The 8,228-nt window shown below is 36.3% G+C and overlaps 1 pseudogene; it reads right to left on the bottom strand.

Moving 5' to 3' along the window:
* Positions 1-4,959: 4,959 nt before the first annotated feature.
* Positions 4,960-6,544, bottom strand: LOC123822830 (annotated as a pseudogene).
* Positions 6,545-8,228: the final 1,684 nt, after the last annotated feature.

Below are 8,228 nucleotides of genomic sequence, written 5' to 3'. Positions count from 1 at the left end.
AATATTACTTAGCCATAAAAAAGAAAATTTTATCTTTTGCAACAGCATGGATAGACCTGGAGAACATTATGCTAAGTGAAATAAGCTAATCATGGAAAGACAAATACCATATGATTTCAGTCATATGTGGAATCTAATGGACAAACTGAACAAGCAAAACAGGGACAGACTCATAGAGAGCAGATGACAGCTCTGGGGTGGAGGGTGGAGTGATCAAGCAAAAAAGAAAAAAACTCATGGACACAGACAACAGTGTGGTGACTGGGTAGGGGGGTAGAGGGGTATGGTTGGAGGTGGAAGAGAGTATGGGGGATAAATAATAGTAGAAAAATACAATTAAAACGAACTATTTAAAAAATTCAACATGCCAGAAAGCAGGCTGTGCTTCAGAATCAAATGACTACACATTTGTGGCATGCTAAAACACCCTCAGTGCCATGTCATCTCCCACAGATACATCTATTGTGGTTTAACTTTTTAAAACAATACTTTATTATAAATATATTCACAAATATGAAAAAAGAGATCTGCTGCAATTATTTTGTAAATATAAGCAAAGTATTCCTAGAGAGAATAAGAACAGAAGGGTATAATGTCCTGTGAAATGTCCAACCAAACTTTTGGTGTGGGGGGTTGGGCAGGGCAAATTGATACTGACATTTGAAAACAATACAAATACGGGAAAAGCCATTCTTACCTTTTGGGCAATTAAGAACATAATCAGAGTTAGACTCACCCAGGCTCACATAAACTGAATCTATAATGGTTCATTCTCTCATTGAAATTAGACTTTGAGTAAATTCAGATCAAGATACAAATCCCCTCAAATTGATATTAAATGTTTTTCTAGAGAAATGACATAGATACACAAGAAAACCTGGATGCTAAAAGTACTTGACCAATAGGGACACAGTTTATCTTCACCACACGTAAGTAACAATTTCATTAGTTCCTACAAAGGAAGGATGGGAAATTGCAATAGACTTACATTGTATAGCGCGTGCAATTTTGTGTATAACTGTCATTAAACTAACCATCTATTAAACTATTTACTTCAGCTGTAATTAATGCTTTGTTTATTGGGGAAACGTTTTCCTTGGAAGGAAGATTTGCACTCATTTTATTTTAGGTAGTGAGTGTTCATAGCATTGATGAACAGAGAAGCAAGCCAGTGCGCAAACCCACCTTAGCAGCTGCATGGTCACAGGATGCCACTGCAGTTTCCATGACTTGCATGTCTCCTGGCCTCAGGAGAATAGAAATAAAATGTTTTTACTGTGGTTCAAGCTAAATACAACTCAAATGACCAAATCATGTTCATTCCCCTCAGAGCCAAGCATCCCATTTTTAAATATTTGTGTGTATCTCATTTGAAAATCACAAGAGCATATGCAACTGAGTCACTCAAGCCCATCCAGTGAAGACTGTGCTAACTGGGCAGAGGCTTTGAACAAGCATCCCATAGGAAGTTGTTTCCCCTGATGCCCACATACCCATCAGTGTGCTTGGCTTGGATACCACTCCCTAATGATGCCTTTACATCTTAGGGCTAAAATTCCAGATGAATCTTACTGACTGATTCCATTTTTCATGGGCAAGACTAAGGCAGGATGACACTGAATAGTAGAACATAAAACTCAGGAAAAGAACCACATCTACTCATAGTTTAGAAGCCAGGGAGAGATTCTGTAGCTATCTAAAACAAAGGCTAACTGCCTCATCCTCAGTACAATGTTAAAGCACACTCTGTGAATGCCCCCAAATACTAAATATTGGCTGTCGTTTTCACCTTTTGCCTATTTTAGCTTTTATTCACACCATTTTTATTTGTATTTACAGTAGCCCTCCTTATTCATGGTTTCACTTTCCATGGTTTCTGTTATACACAGTTAATAGCAGTCCAAAAATATTAAGTGAAAAGTTGCAGAAATAAACAATTGATAAGTTTTAAATCACTTGCCATTTCTGAGAAGTGTGATGAAATATCATGCTGTCCCACTGTCTTCCACCTGGGGAAGTGGCTCACCCCTTTGTGCAGTATTTCTGCGTTGTTCAGCTACCTGCCCATCAGTCAGGCAGCAGCGGTCTCCATTAAGCAAATGACTGTCCTGGCATTGCCATGCTTGTGTTCACGTCACCCCAGGATTCAAAGCCATTCACATAACTTTTATTACAGCATACTACCATAATTGTTCTATTTTATTATTAGTTTCTATCATTAATCTCTTACCATTCCTAACTTATAAGTTAAACTTTATCATAGGTATGTATGTACTGGAGAAAACTTAATACATACAGGGTGTGTACTATCCACAACTTCAGGCATTCACCCATGGTCTTGGAACATGCACCCTGCAGATAAGTGGGTGTGGTTACTGTATATTAAAATATGCTTGGTTTTACTATCATCCTTTTCTCTTTACATATTTTCTTTGTGTATATAGCCACTGCTCAGCTTTGTTGTAAAATTAATAAAGTATTCTCCTGAAGATCTACTTTTAAGATACCTTAATCTGCTTAAAGAAATTTAGCAGATCCTTTAAGAAGTATAGTTCATTTTCCTGGCTGATGTGGCTCAGTGGATTGAGCACTGGCCTGTGAACCAAAAGGTCAGTGGTTTGATTCCCAGTCAGTGCACATGCCTGGGTTGTGGGCCAGGTCCCTGCTTGGGGTCACATGAGAGGCAGGCAACTGATGTTTCTCTCTCACATCAATATTTCTCTCCCTCCTTTTACCCCTCCATTCTCCTCTCTCTGAAAATAAATAAATACTTTTTTTTTTTTAAAAAAAGAAGTGTAGTTCACCAACAGAGGGATAAAAGGTTATAGATTACTGAATGGATGCTTTTCTGTACATTGTTTTAACTATAGCTAACCACTTTTAATCATAGAGTCTCCACATCCCAACACAAAAATGTGCATTAATAAGAGCTTCAATAAGAACAAAATTAACTGGATTTCTTAAGAAGGAAACTTTGTAATAGAAACCAGAATTATTAAAGAAAGATTACTGGTTTATATACTGTTCAGACCAATAGGCTTTCCCTTGATGTAGAAATAAGAAGGTTTTTACATAAAATGCTTAAATCGTGGTAAATAAATTAGTTTAATTTCATAGGCCTCTATAAACTGAGTCTTTTAAAAAATGTTAATGTCAGCCATATGATCAATACCCATGAGAGGAGTTTACTATTTAAAGATACATGCATAAGAAATACTACTGGAAGAGAATTGTCCACGTTTTCATGTTTTTGCACGTCTTGAGATCAGAGGCACTGCCACCCTTTCTTGGACTATCTTTTCTAGAGTGATAAACAACCTTAAAAGATAAATATAGGGTCTCCTTGCAGAGCAAAGGTCAGGCACACTTATTGCCCATCACACAGTATCCAAGTCCCCTAGGCTCACAGCTCCTCTCCTGTCACTCAACCCATTATACACACAGGTGTCAACACTCCTCGTGTTGCCCAGCGAACACCAAGGCTTAGGTGACCAGAGTGGGAGTTATACTCTGTCTACTGCTATTATTATGAAAGTAAACTGTCTTGTGGCTTCTATGTGTTTATAAAACTGTGGTCGGCTAACATGTTATCTTTTTTTTTAATCATAAATATTTTTTTTATTATTATTAATCATTGGTCATATACAGTTTTCTCCTTTTTACTCCCAATCAAGTCCCCCCTCCCACCCTCCCCACTTCCCTCCCATTACCACCCTCCCCTTAGTCTATGACCATGTGTCCTTTAAGTTTGTTCCTGTGAACCCTTCCCACTGTCCCCTTAAATTCCCTCTTCTCTCCCCTCCGGTCACCATCAGCTAACTTGTTATCTTGAAGGAGGGTAAAATCTCAGATTCTTCATAATTCTTGATAAATCCACTATTTTTATTAAAAGTTTTCTAGTAAATATTCTTTAGCCCTAGTGGTCCCTGAGCTTTCTTAACATACATTGCATTACATATATATTATCATGATTGGTTTAAGGGCATGAAAGTAATTATCATATTAAATTATTAGATAATTTACAAATATATTAATAACTAATAATTTATAAACATTACTAGAAATTTTAAGGTTTATAAAATGTTGAGCAGTTATTAATAAACTATAAAATGGGGCTCTAAATGGTTAATTTGAAGGATCAGAGACAGATGTAACATTTTGTTGAATGTACTTTTTATGGGGAAATAATTATCTCCATTAAGTACTTATTGTCAAGTTTTTTAATCAACATTTTAAAATGTGAAATCTGACTTCTGTCAAATATATATACCTACATCAATGTTTTAGGTCAAAGTTGTGGCTAAACTCACCTGCATTCATAGTTCCAAGCAGCAGAGCCAGTGCTCTGAACCTTCACAGCCTTTCTTCCTGATGAGATGAGTCTGCTCTAGCAACCTATGCCAACTCCATCATAATATTTATCACATGGTATTTTTTTTAAAAATTTAATTATTTATTTTCAGAGATGGGGAGGGAGAAAGAGAGGGAGTGAAACCTTAATGTGCAAGAGAACATTGGCTGGTTGCCTCTCCCATGCCCCCAGCCAGGGGTCTGGCCCACAATGCAGGCACATGCCCTGAATTGGAATCCAACCAGTGACCTTTCAGTTTGTGAGACCATGCACAACCAGCTGAGCTACACCGGTCAGGGTTATTACGTTATATTTTAATTACCAGTTTATCAGTCTCCCATTAGATTAGGGTTCCTTGAGAGTAGATACTGTCATGTTCACTTTGCTTTGAAGTACCAAAGTATTTGCTAAATGAGCAACAAATAATATTTCTATTCAAATGGTATGCATTTATTCATAATTACTGAGCAGTTATCTCCAAATAGTCTATAGTCTGTCCTAAATCCACAAATTTAAACACACATGCCAAGGCTTTGAGGTTTGGGACATTTTATAAAAAGATGGCACTTGCATATATAAATAATAAGAACTTAAAATTCATCATACAATTACTTCATTTTTTTAACTTGACCTTCTACTAAGTCTTTAGCTTCATTGGTTTTGTCTGCTTTATAAGAAGATCCTTTCTTGTCTTGGTGATTTAGAAGTGTAATTCATCAATGAGAAGCTCTTTACTTTTCCTTTGTTGGCAGTAGAGACCTAGTATTAATGCTGCTCCTTGTTCTGTCATTTTGGATTCAAACCCACCTTTGTCATAGCCAACACTGAAGGCAGATTTTGGTGGACTTTGAAAAACTTGCTTGTCTTGGGGCTCCATATGCCTCATGGCTTGCAAAATGTAACAGCCATGACTCTGGCTAGGCTTCGCTGCCTCCACCGAGAGCGTGGTTCACCCCAGCCCGGGAGCTCGGCCGCCAACCCCAAGCCTCCATCAGAAAGCAAGGCGGCCACCACTATCGGGGATGAAACATCCAGATGCAGGCACCCTAGGGGCTTTTTGTTTTATAAAAGATTTTTTAAACGATTTCTCAACACAATGTACAAAGATGACTTGGAAAGAGAAAAACAGAATAACTTGTCTAATAAATTTAGCTTAATTCCTGAAACTTTCCCTGGAAATTTCTAAGAACTAATAAGTACTTTAAGAAGGACTTAACTACATAATGATAAAAGTTCTTAGCTACAGAATATCACAAATAACCAATAATTCACACTTTTTACTGTGGCCTGCTGCTTGAAAAAAAAATAGTTACTGTTCAATTCCTTGAGAATTAGTTCCTGTTGTCAAAGCTTCAATTACAATTTGCTTAAAAAAAAAAAACCTTAAATGTCAAGAACCATGTGGTCTGATAAATACAGATGACATTTTAACAGCAAAGTAGGTAGAGTCTACGAAAAGAAGTGTTTTATGCTGTATTTATTAAGAAAATGTCTTGTATCTCTTTCACATAATTTTTTGCTTTTCTATATGAGTGACAGCTTCTGTTTATAAAGAGCAGTGTAATCCCTTATTTCCCTAACCAGGAAGGTGTGTGACTAACAAGTTTATAGTCCTACCTTAGGTCTAAAAATAGACTATTTGACAAAAAATTAGAGTATGTATAAGATATCATGTTCATTGTTTGGAGCCATGCAAAGAGCTCCCCAAATTATGAATTATTTTCTAAACTTATTTATTAATTGAATCCTTAAGAATATGTCAGTACATACTGATTAATTGCTGCACTGCAATTCTGACCAACCATCTGAGTAAAATCAAAGGCTTACTAACAGTCAGGAAGTATATTGTTAATTTGAGTGATAAACCACAGGACAAGCTCCTATGTAAACAGTTTGGGAAAAAACACTTTTTGTGAATTTTTAAAATATTACAGAATTTAACAACTATGTTCTCAAAGATTCACTGACTCTACTTTGCACTGCATTTTGACCTGTGGTACTTGACATTAGCTTCTCTCCAGTTTGATTTTTCTGCCCTTGTTAGAAAGTGAGCATGTACAATCACAGTTGTGCTCAATAAATATAAACTTTCAGACACAAAATAGAGTTGTTCAGGGCTTTGGGTTAGTATAGTAAATGAACACACAAATTTAATGAAAATAGACCTATAGCTATCAGCTAAGAGTTTGCCATTTCTTAATTTTGTTGGTTGGATTTCAGATGTTTCTTTTGATAACACATGCCATTTGACAAAAAGTAAATGCAAAGCTAGGTGCAAACTTGCTGACTTTCTCTTGTGGCAGCTCCCACTCATTAGGCGACTCATGATGTAGAAACTTATTATATACCTGTTTCTGATTAATTTTGCTTGTCATCAGTGTATTTTATTGATTTCCTAAAAAAAAAAATCACCTGAAATAGGTCTTGATCAATACATTATATATAGTTGTCACATATGCATAGAAAAGTAGTCTTACCATTTGTTTCTCAGTAGCATTTTAATAGCCTTATCTAGTATATCTGACATGAGATAAACTGCAAGTACTTAACACATACCATTTGGTAAGTTATGCCATTTGTATATACCCATGACACTATCACCACAATCAAGACACTGAACTAATCTAACCTTGAGATGGTAATTTTGTGTGTCAAACTGAGGAGGTTTGGGATGAGATTAACGTTTAAATTGGTCAAATTTAGGTAAAGCAGATTGCTCTCTATAATGTAGGTGGGTCTCATCCAATCAGTTGAAGGCCTTCAAAAGAACAAAAAGACTAGGCTCCCTAAGCAAGACTGAATTCAGCAGACGGCCTTCAGACTTCATCTCCACCATTTGTTTTCCTGCAGCTTGAGTGAGCCTATCAGCTTAAGTGCAGAGTTTTGACTTTCTAGTTTCTATAACAACATGAATTAATTCCTTACACTAAATCTCTTCATACACTTACACACACACACACACACACACACACACACACACACACTCTCACACACAAGAAAACCCTGATTAATATAGCTTTGAGTAGCAAACAGTGGGGCACTGCTGGAAAAATTATCTAAAAATATGAATGGGACTTTGGAACTGGGTAATCGGCAGAGGTTGGGAGAGTTTTGAAATACATGTTGAAAAAAATCCTACATCGAGTTAAAGAGATTATTGGTAGGAATATGTGATGTCTCAGATGACAATGAGGAACAAGTTATCAGACACTGGAGGAAAACCAATTCTTGATTAAAAGTAGCAAAGTACTGGGCTGAATTGTGTTCAGTGTTTTGTGAAAAGGAGTTAAAAGTGATACACATGATATACTTTTAACTTCTTGGATATGTAGCTGAGGATATTTCTAAGTACAGTGTTAAAGTGCAGCCTGATTTCCCTCCTGCACATAGTAAAATGTGAGAGAAGAGAGATAAATGGAAGAAATTGTTAAGTAAAAATGAATAGGAACTTGAAGGTTGAAAAATTTTCCAGGAGAAAGTATGTTCTGAAACAGAAACCTAGGATGTGGCTTTATCATTTGATAATGAGATCATGGATGTTACTTATTCATTTAATTTGCCATCTCAGCAGAACCCCAGGAAAAGAGGTAGAATATTTGCAAACAACAGCTCTCACAAGAGGTTGCAATTGATAATATATAAAGATCCCATATTACTCAACATCAAACAATCAAATTAAAATATGGGCATATGACCTGGACAGACACTTCTCCCAAGACATATAAATGGCCAACAGATATATGAAAAGATATTCAACTTCACTAGCTATAAAGGAAATGCAAATCAAAACTACAATGATATACCACCTGACACTTGTTAGAATCTTTGTTATCAACAAGACAAGTAATAAGAAGTGCTGGAGAGGTTGTGGAGAAAA

This window comes from Phyllostomus hastatus, unplaced genomic scaffold, assembly GCF_019186645.2.
Source record: "Phyllostomus hastatus isolate PE091 unplaced genomic scaffold, TTU_PhHast_1.1 phas_contig_432, whole genome shotgun sequence".
NCBI lineage: Eukaryota > Metazoa > Chordata > Mammalia > Chiroptera > Phyllostomidae > Phyllostomus > Phyllostomus hastatus.
Note: the sequence above shows the minus strand (reverse complement) of the source record. Positions and strands in the feature narration are given on the sequence as shown.